Raw genomic sequence first — 19,073 nt, forward strand, 5'->3', positions numbered from 1 at the left:
AGTTTTGGATCAACAAACCTTGGCTGTGAGTCACATGTGCTGTATGGAGTTGTGCGCACACGTGTGTGTGTGTGTGCCTGTGTGTGTGTGTGTGTGTGTGTCTGTGTGTGTGTGTGTCTGTGTGTGTGTGTCTGTGTGTGTGTCTGTGTCTGTGTCTGTGTGTGTGTGTGTGTGTGTGTCTGTGTGTCTGTGTGTCTGTGTGTGTGTGTGATCATGGACATTAATAATTCATTGACTATTCATGTTATTCAGGTCTTTATGCCTGCAGAGGAAGCTAAACTGACGGAATATTAATACAGTGAGTTTTATCTGGAACGTCCTGTTCAAATGAGGCTAATAACGGTCCACAGCTCAACCTCCTTTCGTTAGTGCAGTTTCTCTCATTCCTTCTCTCTCTCTCTCTCTCTCTCTGCTTTCATTTTCTCTCCATTCATTAGCACTGATTCTCTCTCTCTCTCTCTCTCTGTGTTTGTCTCTCTCTCTTTGTGTCTCTCTCACACACACACACACACACACACACACACACACACACACACACACACACACACACACACACACACACACACACACACACACACACAGCGTCTTGTATATCTAACCTTGTAGGGACACAATTCAGTCTCATTCAAAAATCCTGTTTTCCCTAAACCTGACCCTAACCCTTACCTTGACCTTAACACTAACCCTAACCCCCTAGAAATATAATTTTACCTTGGGACTAACAACATTTTTGTTTGTTTACTATTCTTGTGGGGACTAAACACGTCCATGTACACACACACACACACACACACACACACACACACACACACACACACACACACACACACACACACACACACACACACACACACACCACACACACACACACACACACGCACACACGCGCGTATACCTCCATGTATGTGCGTGTCTGCGTGTGTGTGTGTGTGTGTGTGTGTGTGTGTGTGTGTGTGTGTGTGTGTGTGTGTGTGTGTGTGTGTGTGTGTGTGTGTGTGTGTGTGTGTGTGTGTGTGTGTGTGTGTGTGTGTGTGTGTGTGTGAAAGAGAGAGTGTGAGTGGTTGAGGAGGTGACTGTGACGAGTGTACCATGGGTAGCTGAGCGAGTGAATGGCTCTCACATCGACTGCTGGAGCACATTGACCAGAAGCCCGCTGAGATAATTCTTGAGTATTTCTCTGAGGTCACACCATTATAAGACAACTCAGGAGGAGGGGGGAGGGAGGAGGAGGAGGAGGGGGGAAGAGATGAGCAGAGGAGAGAGAAGAAAAGGGAGGAGAGCGGGTGATGGGGAAGGGAGAGGTGGGGTCCAGGGAAGAGGGTGATGGGGAAAGGAGAGGTGGGGTCCAGGGAAGAGGGTGATGGGGAAAGGAGAGGTGGGGTCCAGGGAAGAGGGTGATGGGGACAGGAGAGGTGGGGTCCAGGGAAGAGGGTGATGGGGAAAGGAGAGGTGGGGTCCAGGGAAGAGGGTGATGGGGAAGGGAGAGGTGGGGTCCATGGAAGAGGGTGATGGGGAAAGGAGAGTTGGGGTCCAGGGAAGAGGGTGATGGGGAAATAAGAGGTGGGGTCCAGGGAAGAGGGTGATGGGGAAGGGAGAGGTGGGGTCCAGGGAAGAGGGTGATGGGGAATGGAGAGGTGGGGGCAGGGAAGATGGTGATGGGGAAGGGAAGATGGGAGACAGAAAGGAGAAATGTAAGGTCAACGAAGACATACAGAGAGAGGAGGATGAAGAAGAGAGATATTGTGTTGGTTGAGTAGCTCTGTTGGCTTGAGGCAGGGAGTGACAGTAACAGTGCAGCCAGTTTGACAGAGAGGAACGCAGTTGGACTGTAATACTCTAAACATGCATCTCAACCACTCACCAACGACCTCCACAGAGCCGTCAGGAAGTGATGACTACCACCCTGTAGCACTCGCATCTGTAATCAGGAAGTGATGACTACCACCCTGTAGCACTCGCATCTGTAATCAGGAAGTGATGACTACCACCCTGTAGCACTCCCATCTGTAATCAGGAAGTGATGACTACCACCCTGTAGCACTCACATCTGTAATCAGAAAGTGATGACTACCACCCTGTAGCACTCACATCTGTAATCAGGAAGCGATGACTACCACCCTGTAGCACTCACATCTGTAATCAGGAAGTGATGACTACCACCCTGTAGCACTCACATCTGTAATCAGAAAGTGATGACTACCACCCTGTAGCACTCACATCTGTAATCAGGAAGTGATGACTACCACCCTGTAGCACTCACATCTGTAATCAGGAAGTGATGACTACCACCCTGTAGCACTCACATCTGTAATCAGGGGAAGTGATGACTACCACCCTGTAGCACTCACATCTGTAATCAGGGGAAGTGATGACTACCACCCTGTAGCACTCACATCTGTAATCAGGGGAAGTGATGACTACCACCCTGTAGCACTCGCATCTGTAATCAGGAAGTGATGACTACCACCCTGTAGCACTCGCATCTGTAATCAGGAAGTGATGACTACCACCCTGTAGCACTCACATCTGTAATCAGGAAGTGATGACTACCACCCTGTAGCACTCACATCTGTAATCAGGAAGTGATGACTACCACCCTGTAGCACTCACATCTGTAATCAGGAAGTGATGACTACCACCCTGCAGCACTCACATCTGTAATCAGGAAGTGATGACTACCACCCTGTAGCACTCGCATCTGTAATCAGGAAGTGATGACTACCACCCTGTAGCACTCACATCTGTAACCAGGGGAAGTGATGACTACCATCCTGTAGCACTCACATCTGTAATCAGGGGAAGTGATGACTACCACCCTGTAGCACTCACATCTGTAATCAGGAAGTGATGACTACCACCCTGTAGCACTCACATCTGTAATCAGGAAGTGATGACTACCACCCTGTAGCACTCACATCTGTAATCAGGGGAAGTGATGACTACCACCCTGTAGCACTCACATCTGTAATCAGGAAGTGATGACTACCACCCTGTAGCACTCACATCTGTAATCAGGAAGTGATGACTACCACCCTGTAGCACTCACATCTGTAATCAGGAAGTGATGACTACCACCCTCTAGCACTCACATCTGTAATCAGGAAGTGATGACTACCACCCTGTAGCACTCACATCTGTAATCAGAGGAAGTGATGACTACCACCCTGTAGCACTCACATCTGTAATCAGGGGAAGTGATGACTACCATCCTGTAGCACTCATATCTGTAATCAGGAAGTGATGACTACCACCCTGTAGAACTCACATCTGTAATCAGGAAGTGATTAGCACTCATATCTGTAATCAGGAAGTGATGACTACCACCCTGTAGCACTCACATCTGTAATCAGGAAGTGATGACTACCACCCTGTAGAACTCACATCTGTAATCAGGAAGTGATAACTACCACCCTGTAGCACTCATATCTGTAATCAGGAAGTGATGACTACCACCCTGTAGAACTCACATCTGTAATCAGGAAGTGATAACTACCACCCTGTAGCACTCATATCTGTAATCAGGAAGTGATGACTACCACCCTGTAGCACTCACATCTGTAATCAGGAAGTGATGACTACCACCCTGTAGAACTCACATCTGTAATCAGGAAGTGATAACTACCACCCTGTAGCACTCATATCTGTAATCAGGAAGTGATGACTACCACCCTGTAGAACTCACATCTGTAATCAGGAAGTGATAACTACCACCCTGTAGCACTCATATCTGTAATCAGGAAGTGATAACTACCACCCTGTAGCACTCATATCTGTAATCAGGAAGTGCTTTTAAAAGTTTGTCATGGCACACATCACACCTTCCTAATATTGAGATGCACACCCTTTTGCCCTCAGAACAGCCTCAATTCGTCAGCGCATGGACTCTACAAGGTGTTGAAAACGTTCCACAGGGATGGTGGCCCATGTTGACTCCAATGCTTCCCACAGTTGTCACGTTGGCTGGATGTCCTTTGTGTGGTGGACCATTCTTGATACACAACTGTTGAGTGTGAAAAACCCAGCAGTGTTGCAGTTCTTGACACAAACTGGTGCTCCTGGCACCTACTACCATATCCTGTTCAAAAGGCACTTAAATCTTTTGTCTGGTCCATTCACCCTCTGAATGGCACACATACACAATACATGTCTCAATTGTCTCAAGGCTTAAAAATCCTTCTTTAACCTGTCTCCTCCCATTTATCTACACTGATTGAAGTAGATTTAACAAGTGACATCAATAAGGGATCATAGCTTTCACCTGGACAGTCTATGTCAAGGAAAGAGCAGGTGTTCTTCATGTTTTGCCCACTCAGTGTATAGTGTTATTACTATCACTGCGTTGTTGGGAAAGAGGTACACATGTCACTGTACTATTTTACACCTGGTGTATCCTGTGCACTTGAAACTTGAAACGCTATCTATCTTTCTCATAGTGGCCTGGATTCGAACCAGGGCTGTAGTGACGCCTCTTGCACTGAGATGCAGTGCCTTAGACTGCTGCGCCACTCGGGAGCCCTACTTGGCAGATAGAGGCAGAAGGATGGAGCTTGTGGCTCAGGGACACACAGAGTCTACGAGAGAGCTCTTTGCTCTCACACACACAGATTGCCTGGGTGTTCTTTTCTCTCCCTGACTTCAAGGCTGTTTTTTTGTGCTTCTCGTTCACATCAGAACACAGAATAAAATGGAGGCGGGTGGTGCTGAAATAGCAGAGTGTAATTGACACGGACATTAGTCATTACTGTGGAGATAAAGGAGACTCAGGCTCTATGTCTGTTTTCAACAGTCACATTGTACTGCGCTGTAGTGTAAGCCACCAGAAAGAAACACGTAAACCAAATATAAATAACATCACTCCAGCTAAGATTAATACGAACTTCACAGTTCTTTAGCTGTTGTGATGAAATGACATATTTTTGTTATTAGGAATGCCTTTGCCAGAGGTAGTGAGGCTAGAACATGAAAGATCTTCCAATGACAGTATCTAGGAAACAGACAGACAGACAGATGTGTGTTTCTTTAGACAGTTTCCTTGGCAGCTGTCTAAGAAACACTGTTGTTGTTCCCTTCAAGCATCTCTTCAGTGTTGATCTCCAACCCCAGTCTGAGACAACCCAGCGTTTGTTCCTGTCAGACAGTGCAGGGCAAACCTCTTCTGTCACCCCGCAGATGGTGTGTGTGTGTGTGTATATATGAATGAGATGCTGCGTGTCTTCCGGGCCTGTCACCCTGCTGTAACACACCCTGAGCTGAGCTGACTTCAGTGTGTAACGATCGTCTGAGTGTTAAGTGTTCATGCCTTTTATTGAAAAGTGAACACTATGACAAAAATAACAAAGTGATAAACGAAAATCGAACGACACAAAACAGTCCTGTCTGGTACAGACACAAAGGCAGAAAACAACTACCCACAAAACACAGGTGGGGAAAAGGCTACCTAAGTATGGTTCTCAATCAGAGACAACGATAGACAGCTGCCTCTGATTGAGAACCACACCCGGCCAAACACACAGCAATAGAAAACATAGAACACAAAACGTAGAATGCCCACCCCAACTCACGCCCTGACCAAACCAAAATAGAGACATAAAAAGGATCTCTAAGGTCAGGGCGTGACACAGAGATCCTGGACAGCCGTGTGTGTGAGTGACAGTTTGTTCATCGCAGCTTGTATGACTGTATTAGATCAATGGCAGAATATCTCTGTCCCCATGGCCACTCTCTTTAGGTCATCGTCTCCTTCACACACTGTTTACGCTGTGTGATTACACGTCTGTATTTATAGTACTTATAAGACGCTGAGGGGTTTTTTCTATACTGTATTCATGCCCTGCTGTGAGTAGCTACAGTAGTTATGGTAACTTTAGTAGCTATAGTAGTTATAGTAACTATAATAGTTATAGTAACTATAGTAGCTATAGCAGTTATAGTAGCTATAGTAGCTATAGTAGTTATTGTAACGATAGTAGTTATAGTAGCTATAGTAGCTATAATAGCTATAGTAGCTATAGTAACTATAGTAACGATAGTAGTTATAGTAGCTATAGTAGCTATAGTAGCTATAGTAGCTATAGTAGCTATAGTAGTTATAGTAGTTATAGTAGTTATAATAGCTATAGTAGTATAGTAACTATAGTAGTTATAGTAACTATAGTAGTTATAGTAACTATAGTAGTTATAGTAGCTATAGTAGCTATAGTAGTTATAATAGCTATAGTAGTTATAGTAGTATAGTAACTATAGTAACTATAGTAGTAAGGGTAGTTATAGTAGTTATAGTAACTATAGTAGTTGTAGTAGTTATGGTAACTTTAGTAGCTTTAGTAGCTATGGTAGCTATAGTAGCTTTTGTAGTAGTTGTAGTATTTGTTGTAGCTATAGTGACTAGTAGCTATAAAAGTTATAGTAGCTATAGTAGTTATATTAGCTATAGTAGTTATATTAGCTATAGCAGTTATATTAGCTATAGCAGTTATATTAGCTATAGCAGTTATGGCAGCTATAGTAGTTCTAGTAACTATAGTAGTTATAGTAGCTATAGTCGTTATGGTAGTTATAGTAACTATAGTAGTTATAGTAGTTATTGTAACTTTAGTAGTTATAGTAGTTATAGTAGTTAGGGTAGTTATAGTAGTTAGGGTAGTTCTAGTAACTCTAGTAGTTCTAGTAACTCTAGTAGTTATAGTAGTTATTGTAACTTTAGTAGCTATAGTCGTTATGGTAACTATAGTAGCTATAGTAGCTATGGTAGTTATAGTAACTATAGTAGCTATAGTAGTTATGGTAACTTTAGTAGCTATGGTAGTTGTAGTAACTATAGTAGCTATAGTAGTTATAGTGGTTATAGTGGTTATGGTAACTTTGGTAGTTATAGTAGCTATAGTAGGTATGGTAACTATAGTAGCTATAGTAACTATAGTAGTTATCGTAACTATAGTAGTTAGTGACCACTACCACTATTATTACCACTATAGTGGTCATAATAACTATAGTAGCTATAGTAGTTATAGTAGCTATAGCAGTTATAGTAGCTATAGTAGTTATATTAGCTATAGTAGTTATATTAGCTATAGTAGCTATAGTAGTTATGGTAACTTTAGTAGCTTTAGTAGCTATGGCAGCTATAGTAGCTATAGTAGTTATATTAGCTATAGTAGTTATATTAGCTATAGTAGCTATAGTAGTTATGGTAACTTTAGTAGCTTTAGTAGCTATGGCAGCTATAGTAGCTATAGTAGTTATAGTAGCTATAGCAGTTATAGTAGCTATAGTAGTTATATTAGCTATAGTAGTTATATTAGCTATAGTAGCTATAGTAGTTATGGTAACTTTAGTAGCTTTAGTAGCTATGGCAGCTATAGTAGCTATAGTAGTTATATTAGCTATAGTAGTTATATTAGCTATAGTAGCTATAGTAGTTATGGTAACTTTAGTAGCTTTAGTAGCTATGGCAGCTATAGTAGCTATGGTAACTTTAGTAGCTATAGTAGTTATATTAGCTATAGTAGTTATATTAGCTATAGTAGCTATAGTAGTTATGGTAACTTTAGTAGCTTTAGTAGCTATGGCAGCTATAGTAGCTATAGTAGTTATGGTAACTTTAGTAGTTCTAGTAGTTCTAGTAGCTATAGCAGTTATAGTAGCTATAGTAGTTATATTAGCTATAGTAGTTATATTAGCTATAGTAGCTATAGTAGCTATGGTAACTTTAGTAGTTCTAGTAGTTCTAGTAACTATAGTAGTTATAGTTGTTATAGTAACTATAGTAGTTATAGTGGTCATAATAACTATAGTAGCTATAGTAGTTATAGTAGTTGTAGTAGTTATGGTAATTTTAGTAGCTTTAGTAGCTGTGGTAGCTATAGTATCTTTAGTAGTAGTTGTAGTAGCTATAGTAACTAGTAGCTATAGCAGTTATATTAGCTATAGCAGTTATATTAGCTATAGCAGTTATATTAGCTATAGCAGTTATATTAGCTATAGCATTTATAGTAGTTATAGTAGCTATAGCAGCTATAGTTGCATCACTGCCTGGTACGGCAATTGCTCGGCCTCCGACCGCAAGGCACTACAGAGGGTAGTGCATACGACCCAGTACATCACGCTTCCTGCCACCCAACACCTATATACCAGGCGGTGTCAGAGGAAGGCCCTAAAAATTGTCATAGACCCCAGCCACCCCAGTCATAGACTGTTCTCTCTACTACCTCATGGCAAGCGGTACCGGAGTGCCAAGTCCAAGACAAAAAGGCTTCTCAACAGTTTTTACCCCCAAGTCATAAGACTCCTGAACAGGTAATCAAATGGCTACCCGGACTATTTGCATTGTGTGCCCCCCCCAACCCCTCTTTTACGCTGCTGCTACTCTCTGTTTATCATATATGCATAGTCACTTTAACTATACATTCATGTACATACTACCTCAATTGGCCCGACCAACCAGTGCTCCCGCACATTGGCTAACCGGGCTATCTGCATTGTGTCCCGCCACCCACCACCCCCTCTTTTACGCTACTGCTACTCTCTGTTCATCATATATCCATAGTCACTTTAACCATATATTTTTTTGTACATACTACCTCAATCAGCCCGACTAAACGGTGCCTGTATATAGCCTCGCTACTGTCTTTTTACTGTTGTTTTTATTTCTTGACTTACCTATTGTTCACCTAATACCTTTTTTGCACTATTGGTTAGAGCCTGTAAGTAAGCATTTCACTGTAAGGTTGTACTCGGCGCACGTGACAAATAAACTTTGATTTGATATAGCAGTGATATTAGCTATTGTAGCTATAGCAGTTAGCTATAGCAGTTTTATTAGCTATTGTAGCTATAGTAGCTCTAGCAGTTATTTTAGCTATAGTAGTTATAGTAGTTATAGTAGTTATAGTAACTATTGTAACTATAGTAGCTATAGTAGTGATAGTAACGATAATAGCTATAGTAACGATAGTAGCTATAGTAACGATAGTAGCTATAGTAACGGTAGTAGCTATAGTAACGGTAGTAGAGATAGTAGCTATTGTAGCGATAGTAGCGAGAGTAGCTATAATAGATATAGTAGCTATAGTAGATATAGTAGATATAGTAACTATAGTAGATATAGTAGCGATAGTAACTATAGAAGCAATAGTAGCTATAGTAGCTATAGTAGCTATAGTAGCGAGAGTAGCTATAATAGATATAGTAGTTATAGTAGATATAGTAGCGATAGTAACTATAGTAGATATAGTAACTATAGTAGCTATAGTAGTTATATTATATATACCACTGGGATGGGCCTATACTCTGTGATGAACAAACATCACTATGTCATTCTATATTCCTCTCATCCTCTGTCACTGTCTCCTAAACTGATCCTGGGGAACCAAACCATTTTAGATTTTGCCTTAGCAATACACCTCTGATTCAAATGATTAACTCATCATCACGCTTCGTGTGTATTGCAAAGGCAGAATGTGCATCGCATTGGGTGTATAATAATATATAATATAATAAAAAACACAGGTCTACCTAGTCTCTATGTAAATGGCTTGTTGTGAGCAGTAAGTGTTTTTCTTTTACAACGACTGGAGTATCTGTACGGTGTCTGTCTTCAGAGACATGGCCCTCTGCTTTGGTTGCTTTTTCATTAGTCGAGAAGACAGTAGGCGCTTTATTCCCATTGGTGGACAGAGGATTCTGTGTTAGACTTTATGGGTGCATCTCAAAGTCCACACCTCATATCCTTTCCTTGAGATCCCAGAAATGAGGAGGAAGCCTTGGTAGACTATTGAGATGAAGTAGAGGAGACAAGGAGAGGCCATTTTAGACTATTAAGATCCGTCCTGTGTAAAGGTCACTTCCTTCACCTGCCGTCGCAGAGGGAGTCATTACTGAGGCATCTCCATGACAACCCAGCAGCATGCCATGACAACGCCATGACAACCCAGCAGCAGCTCGCCCTGCATGGGGGGATTCAGTCAGGCCTGATCTGTGATAACAATAACACACTCTCTCTCTTTCACCCCGATTGACTCTTTTAGACAAATAGGAAATGAAGGAAACATTGGTACTGAAGTGTTATGGTCAGTATACAGTGTATACTATATTTTAGGTCCTTTATGTCCAACATGTCATGAATGCAACTATCTTCAAGCAGATATGAATTCAATACAAATCAGAAATCTCAAACCCACCATAATATGTTTTGCTGCTTGGTCATACAGTATCTGTGGTCTATATGTGTCTTAAAGACACTTTAAAATGTCAACCTTATCTTATGTGACACTGTTTCGACCAGAGAGACAGAATGTTTTTTCCCACCGCCTGACTCAGGGCTCCAGTCTGAGCAGCACTGGAGATGGATGTGGTTAAATGACTTACTGTACAGCCCAGTGACCCAGTTCTACCTCAGTCCCTGCCTTCAGACTTAGACTAGACCTCCGATCAGTCCTGCCGTGACGTGACTATCATTAATCTGATGTTATATAACGAGTTACTATCTCCCGACTTAAACTCTAAAGATACAGTTGAAGCCGGAAGTTTACATAGACTTAGGTTGGAGTCATTAAAACTATTTTTTTCAACCACTCCACACATTTCTTGTTTACAAACTATAGTTTTGGCAAGTTGGTTAGGACATCTACTTCGTGCATGACATAAGTAATTTTCCCAACAATTGTTTACAGACAGATTATTTCGCTGATAATTCACTGTTTCACCATTCCAGTAGGTCAGAAGTTTAAATACACTAAGTTGACTGTGCCTTTAAACAGCTTGGAAAATTCCAGAAAATGATGTCATGGCTTTAGATGCTTCTGATAGACTAATTGACATAATTTGAGTCAATTGGAGGTGTACCTGTGGATGTATTTCAAGGCCTACCTTCAAACTCAGTGCCTTTTTGCTTGACATCATGGGAAAATCAAAAGAAATCAGCCAACACCTCAGAAAAAATTGTAGACCTCCACAAGTCTGGTTCATCCTTGGGAGCAATTTCCAAACACCTGAAGGTACCACGTTCATCTGTACAAACAATAGTACGCAAGTATAAACACCATGGGACCACGCAGCCGTCATACCGCTCAGGAAGGTGACGCATTCTGTCTCCTAGAGATTAACGTACTTTGGTGCGGAAAGTGCAAATCAATTCCAGAACAACAGCAAAGGACCTTGTGAAGATGCTGGAGGAGACAGGTACAAAAGTATCTATAGCCACAGTAAAACAAGTCCTATATCGACATAACCTGAAAGGCGACTCAGCAAGGAAGAAGACACCGCTCCAAAACCGCCATAAAAAGCCAGACTACGGTTTGCAACTGCACATGGGGACAAGGATCGTACTTTTTGGAGAAATGTCCACTGGTCTGATGAAACAAAAATAGAACTGTTTGGCCATAATGACCATCGTTATGTTTGGAGGAAAAAGGGGGAGGCTTGCAAGCCGAAGAACACCATCTCAACCGTGAAGCACGGGGGTGGCAGCATCATGTTGTGGGGGTGCTTTGCTGCAGGAGGGACTGGTGCACTTCACAAAATAGATGACATCATGAGGTAGGAAAATTAGGTGGATATATTGAAGCAACATCTCAAGACATCAGTCAGAAAGTTAAAGCTTGGTCGCAAATGGGTCTTCCAAATGGACAATGACCCCAAGCATACTTCCAAAGTTGTGGCAAAATGGCTTAAGGACAACAAAGTTAAGGTATTGGAGTGGCCATCACAAAGCCCTGACCTCAATTCTATAGAAAATTTGTGGGCAGAACTGAAAAAGCGTGTGCGAGCAAGGAGACCTACGAACCTGACTCAGTTACACCAGCTCTGTCAGGAGAAATGGGCCAAAATTCACCAAACTTATTGTTACCCGGACTATTTGCATTGTGTGCCCCCCCCAACCCCTCTTTTTACGCTGCTGCTACTCTCTGTTTATCAAATATGCATAGTCATTTTAACCATATCTACATGTACTTACTACCTCACTCAGCCTGACTAACCAGTGTCTGTATGTAGCCTCGCTACTTCTATAGCCTCGCTACTGTATATAGACTGTCTTTTTACTGTTGTTTTATTTCTTTACCTGCCTATTGTTCACCTAATACCTTTTTTGGTTAGAGCCTGTAAGTAAGTATTTCACTGTAAGGTCTACACCTGTTATATTCAGCACACGTGAGCCTGAGCCTGATTTGATTTGATACACAGCCTGGTGGAACAGGGACTGGTAGGGACAGAAAGAGACAGAGAGGAGAGGGCAGGTTGGCATTTATTGTCATGAATCTTGCCCTGGAGGCAGCACTGCATTGGACATCACAAAGTCATCAAATCATCACAAAGGTTTACTTTGTCACAAAGTAAACCTAACCCTAACCTTAAATGAAGACCAAAAAACTCAGTTTTGTTTTCATTTTTACGATGTAGCCAATTTTGACCCATCTCGCTGAAATCGCTCAGTTCTACCTCCAGGACAAGATTCATGACAATAAACGTCAACCTGCGAGAAGTGGAGTGCTCTGCTACTCTGTGCTGTGAAGAGGAGTGCTCTGCTACTATGCTTGGCCCCAGTGATATACTGGGCTGTACGCACTACCCTCTGTAGCGCCTTGCGGTCCGATGCTGAGCAGTTGCCATACCAGGCGGTGATGTAACCAGACAGGATGCTCTCGATGGTGAAGCTGTAGAATTTTTTTTAGGATCTGAGGACCCATGCCAAATCTTTTCAGTCTCCTGAGGGAGAATAGGCATTGTTGTGCCCTCTTCACGACTGTCTTCGTATGTTTGGACCATGGTAGTTTGTTGGTGATGTAGACCAACAAACTCGAAGCTCTCTCCTTTTCCTGTAGTCCACAATCATCTCCTTTGTCTTGATCACGTTGAGGAAGAAGTTGTTGTCCTGACACCACACTTCCAGGTCTCTGACCTACTCCCTATAGGCTGTCTCATCGTTGTTGGTGATCAGGCCTACCACCGGTGTGTCATCTGCAAACTTAATTGTTGTGTTGGAGTCATGCTTGGCCATGCAGTCATAGGTGAACAGGAAGTACAGGAGGGGACTAAGCACACACCCCTGAGCAAGGCGGATGTGTTGTTGTCTACCCTTACCACTGGGGGGCGGCCTGTCAGGAAGTCCACGATCCAGTTGCAGAGGGAGGTGTTTAGTCCCGAGTCTTTAGCTTAGTGATGAGCTTTGTGGGCACTATGGTGTTGAACGCTGAGCTGTTGTCAATGAACAGCATTCCCACGTAGGTGTTCCTGGGATGATGGTGTTGATGTGAACCATGACCAGCCTTTCAAAGCACTTCATGGCTACAGACATGAGTGCTACGGGTCAGTAGCCATTTAGACATGTTAATTTGGCGTTCTTGGGCACAGGGACTATGGTGGTCAGCTTGAAACATGTTGGTATTACAGACTTGGTTAGAAACAGGTTGAAAATGTCAGTGAAGACACTTGCCAGTTGGTCAGCGCATGCTTTGAGTACACGTCCTGGTTATCCGTCTGGCCCTGCGGCCTTGTGAATGTTGACCTTTTTAAAGGTCTTACTCACATAGGCTACAGAGAACATGATTACAAAGTCGTCCGGAACAGCTGGTGCTCTCATGCATGCTTCAGTGTTACTTGCCTCGAAGCGCGCATACAAGTTATTTAGCTCGTCTGGTATGCTCGTGTCACTGGGCAGCTCGTGGCTGGGTTTCCATTTGTAGTCCATAATAGTTTGCAAGCCCTGCCACGTCCGACGAGTGTCAGAGCCGGTGTAGTAGGATTCAATCTTAGTCCTGTATTGACGCTTTGCTTTTTGTCAAACGGCAGTCAAGCATCGATCGTGTCACCAGAATGAGACCCTCGATATTTATTGGAAAGGAGCATCAAGTTCATCACCGTGCACTTTCACCACCATGTGAAGTTCATCATAACTTATTTCATCTGTAGCCTAATAAACAGCATGGTTTCCCCGAGTCGTAGTGGGAGGACAACACACCATAGCATCGCGTGACTCCAAATTTACTTCGATATGCTGTTTATTATATCAATATTTTAGCATAAAGGCATTTCCAACGCCATTTCTCGCATAATACATTTTATCACCAAGAAAACATACCGCCATGTCAAACATACAATTGTTCTGTCGGCATTTCTAAAATTGTACCAAAACTTCCTGTTTCCTTCACAGATGTTGTGATTTTTGTTTTATACGGTATGACTTTACTCACATAAAAATTGTGGATGGCAACGTGGTTAGTGATTCACAATGCTCTGCTCTCGGTCTCAACTCATCTAATGAAATGCTCTGCTCTGCTCTAGGTCTCAACTCATCTAATGAAATGCTCTGCTCTAGGTCTCAACTCATCTAATGAAATGCTCTGCTCTAGGTCTCAACTCGTCTAATGAATTGCTCTGCTCTCGGTCTCAACTCGTCTAATGAAATGCTCTGCTCTCGGTCTCAACTCATCTAATGAAATGCTCTGCTCTCGGTCTCAACTCATCTAATGAAATGCTCTGCTCTCGGTCTCGGTCTCAACTCGTCTAATGAAATGCTCTGCTCTCGGTCTCAACTCATCTAATGAAATGCTCTGCTGTCGGTCTCAACTCATCTAATGAAATGCTCTGCTCTCGGTCTCAACTCATCTAATGAAATGCTCTGCTCTCGGTCTCAACTCGTCTAATGAAATGCTCTGCTCTCGGTCTCAACTCATCTAATGAAATGCTCTGCTCTCGATCTCAACTCGTCTAATGAAATGCTCTGCTCTCGGTCTCAACTCATCTAATGAAATGCTCTGCTCTCGGTCTCAACTCATCTAATGAAATGCTCTGCTCTCGGTCTCAACTCGTCTAATGAAATGCTCTGCTCTGCTCTCGGTCTCAACTCATCTAATTGATAGGAACTTTATCAAAACCCAGACTAGACTCTTTCTGTTGTTATCCGCTCCGTGGAAATCTAGGTTACGGCTCTCTATTGAGTTGACAAATTGGATGAGAGTGTGTGCGTCTGCGTGTGTGTGTGCGAGTGTGAATTCTAGTTCAGAGTCACACTGTTTCATCTGTCAAAAAGCCACAGAAGTCACATCATCAAGGCTGAGATTTAACAACAACAAAAGAGGCTGATTCTCACCGGCCTCTCTGCCTCGCCCTGCTGTTCCACGGCTCTGCTAGGATTACTGCAGATTGGACATCTAAGAGACAAACTGGAGCTGTTCTCTGTGTGTGTCTCTGCCGATGGGATATATAGCTTTTCAATTGTTTGTATTGTAGTGATTTCGTGTGTGTGTGTATGTGTGTGTGTGTGTACACCCACTCTTCTCTTTCAATAGATCCTCTTTTCTCTCTACTCTAATCTGTTGTCCTCTTGTCTGTGTTGTAGGCTGGAGCTGCTGTGATCTGAGGCACTGTCCCTACATGCCTGTACCAGTCTAAGGACTCCAGTAGTTGCTTTCAGCCACCATATCCACATTACCACAAAACCATAGGGTCCAACCCTGGCCTCTGCTCCAAGGAGCCACCTAACCACCCTCCACACCCATAGATGGTTCTAGAAGGTGAGTCTCTGTCTGCCACCTCATTCCTGTTGGTATACTCTGAAGATGCTTTCCTTCCTTCCTTCCTTCCCTACTTCCTTCCTTCCTTCCCTACTTCCTTATATCCCTAATTCTTTCTTTCCCTACTTCTCTCCTTCGTTCCTCTTATTTTTCTTAATATGATTGATAAATACTGCACAATTTAAACACTTTCCCCCCAAATCCCCCATTCCCCAAAACACGTGTAAATATTGGACTATAAATTGTGCCTTCCTGTATTTTAACTATGCTAAAATGTTTATTCTATTCTACTGAGCCATTTACTTTATATTCGTATTATTATATTAGATTATTACTTATTGTTGCGTTGTCGAGAACGAACATGCAAGTAAGCATTTCGTTGGACGACGTGTACCGTATTTATCCTGCACATACGACTAATAAAACGTGAACATTTTCTCGGCTACCTACTAAGAGTTTATTGGAAGGAAATAGAGGTTCCTTCTGTATTTAAAAAAAAAACTAAGAGCATGAAAGCCTTCATCAAAGGACTTTAGTTGATTAAAAAAATAAAAAAATAAACGTATTTTCCTGAAAATATCTTGCACGTTCAGTTTGTTCTTCCAATCAAACAGCTTGGTTGGACTTCCTGCCAGATAGAAACAATGATAATGTAGACTTTTCCCTTTACCCAGAGAATTTCACCAGACAGTGATTGGAATGATTGGATAGAGAGAAATGTTTAGCTAGAGATACTGTAAATGTGTGTGTTCTGTGATGCCTCATTAACTTGGTTTAGACTGTGGAGGGTCCTCGCTCTTGCTATATCACTCACTCACTCACTCACTCACTCACTCACTCACTCACTCACTCACTCACTCCCTCTGCCAAGTGTGTTGACTGTCACATCTACAGGTTATAGGTACTAGAGACTGACTAGCCTCAGAGTTAATCAATCAATCATCAATCAATCAAGTTTATTTTATATAGCCCTTCGTACATCAGCTAATATCTCAAAGTGCTGTACAAAAAACCCAGCCTAAAACCCCAAACAGCAAGCAATGCAGGTGTAGAAGCACGGTGGCTAGGAAAAACTCCCTAGAAAGGCCAAAACCTAGGAAGAAACCTAGAGAGGAACCAGGCTATGAGGGGTGGCTAGTCCTCTTCTGGCTGTGCCGGGTGGAGATTATAACAGAACATGGCCAAGATGTTCATAAATGACAAGCATGGTCAAATAATAATCAGGAATAAATGTCAGTTGGCTTTTCATAGCCGATAATTAAGAGTTGAGAACAGCAGGTCTGGGACAGGTAGGCGTTCCATAACCGCAGGCAGAACAGTTGAAACTGGGACAGCAGCAAGGCCAGGTGGACTGGGGACAGCAAGGAGTCATTATGCCCGGTAGTCCTGACGTATGGTCCTAGGGCTCAGTTCCTCCGAGAGAGAGAAATAAAGAGAGAAGGAGAGAATTAGAGAGAGCATACTTAAATTCACACAGGACACTGGATAAGACAGGAGAAGTACTCCAGATATAACCAACTGGCCCTAGCCCCCCGACACAAACTACTGCAGCATAAATACTGGAGGCAGGAGGGGTCAGGAGACACTGTGGCCCCATCCGAAGATACCCCCGGACAGGGCCAAACAGGAAGGATATAACCCCACCCACTTTGCCAAAGCACAGCCCCCGCATCACTAGAGGGATATCTTCAACCACCAACTTACAATCCTGAGACAAGGCCGAGTATAGCCCACAAAGATCTTCACCACAGCACAAACCAAGGGGGGGCGCCAACCCAGACAGGAAGATCACGTCAGTAACTCAACCCACTCAAGTGACGCACCCCTCCTAGGAACGGCATGAAAGAGCACCAGTAAGCCAGTGACTCAGCCCCTGTAATAGGGTTAGAGGTAGAGAATCCCAGTGGAGGGGAACCGGCCAGGCAGAGACAGCAAGGGCGGTTCGTTGCTCCAGAGCCTTTCCGTTCACCTTCACACTCCTGGGCCAGACTACACTCAATCATATGACCTACTGAAGAGATAAGTCTTCAGTAAAGACTTAAAGGTTGAGACAGAGTCTGCGTCTCTCACATGGGTAGGCAGACCATTCCATAAAAATGGAGATCTATAGGAGAAAGCCCTGCCTCCAGCTGTTTGCTTAGAAATTCTAGGGACAATTAGGAGGCCTGCGTCTTGTGACCGTAGCGTACGTGTAGGTATGTACGGCAGGACCAACTCGGAAAGATAGGTAGGAGCAAGCCCATGTAACGCTTTATAGGTTAACAGTAAAACCTTGAAATCAGCCCTTGCCTTAACAGGAAGCCAGTGTAGGGAAGCTAGCACTGGAGTAATATGATCAAATTTCTTGGTTCTAGTCAGGATTCTAGCAGCCGTATTTAGCACTAACTGAAGTTTATTTAGTGCTTTATCCGGGTAGCCGGAAAGTAGAGCATTGCAGTAGTCTAACCTAGAAGTAACAAATGCATGGATTAATTTTTCTGCATCATTTTTGGACAGAAAATTTCTGATTTTTGCAATGTTACGTAGATGGAAAAAAGCTGTCCTTGAAACAGTCTTGATATGTTCGTCAAAAGAGAGATCAGGGTCAAGAGTAACGCCGAGGTCCTTCACAGTTAATAAACTGTTAAATGACTGGTCAAGTGATCACACACACACACACACACACACACACACACACACACACACACACACACACACACACACACACACACACACACACACACACACACACACACACACACGCGCGCGCACACACATGCGCGCACACACAGTAGCTGACACACACCACTGTAGGTCCTATAGCGTTATCTCTGGCTCTTACTCAGTAGGCAGATGGTACTTGGCCGTAGTGTTTTAGTATGTTATAGACTAATGTGTTTTTATAGTATTTGTCTATCTGTTGTCCTGCTGTTGGTGCCATCTGTAGCCTCTACTGCCCCATACTGAACATTCTATAGTATCTGTCTGTTGTCCTGCTGTTGGTGCCATCTGCAGCCTCTACTGCCCCATACTGAACATTCTATAGTATCTGTCTGTTGTCCTGCTATTGGTACCATCTGCATCCTCTATTGCCCCATACGGAACATTCTATAGTATCTGTCTGTTGTCCTGCTGCTTGGTGCCATCTGCAGCCTCTACTGCCCCATACTGAACATTCTATAGTATCTGTCTGTTGTCCTGCTATTGGTGCCATCTGCAGCCTCTACTGCCCCATACTGAACATTCTATAGTATCTGTCTGTTGTCTTGCTGTTGGTGCCATCTGCAGCCTCTACTGCCCCATACTGAACATTCTATAGTATCTATCTGTTGTCCTGCTATTGGTGCCATCTGCAGCCTCTACTGCCCCATACTGAACATTCTATAGTATCTATCTGTTGTCCTGCTGTTGGTGCCATCTGCAGCCTCTACTGCCCCATACTGAACATTCTTTAGTATCTGTCTGTTGTCCTGCTGTTGGTGCCATCTGCAGCCTCTACTGCCCCATACTGAACATTCTATAGTATCTGTCTGTTGTCTTGCTATTGGTACCATCTGCAGCCTCTATTGCCCCATACGGAACATT

General features: G+C 43.1%; 1 protein-coding gene across 5 annotated transcripts in view; it reads left to right on the top strand.

Moving 5' to 3' along the window:
- The window catches only part of LOC139544984 (amyloid-beta A4 precursor protein-binding family A member 1-like), a 151,831-nt gene that overhangs the window by 38,427 nt on the left and 94,331 nt on the right, over positions 1-19,073 (top strand). For all 5 annotated transcript variants that reach the window (XM_071352249.1, XM_071352251.1, XM_071352252.1 and 2 more), the window contains exon 2: positions 15,335-15,509. The gene's annotated coding sequence lies outside the window, so the exon portion shown is untranslated. The remainder of the gene's footprint in view (positions 1-15,334; positions 15,510-19,073) is intronic.

This window comes from Salvelinus alpinus, chromosome 19 (genome assembly GCF_045679555.1).
Source record: "Salvelinus alpinus chromosome 19, SLU_Salpinus.1, whole genome shotgun sequence".
NCBI lineage: Eukaryota > Metazoa > Chordata > Actinopteri > Salmoniformes > Salmonidae > Salvelinus > Salvelinus alpinus.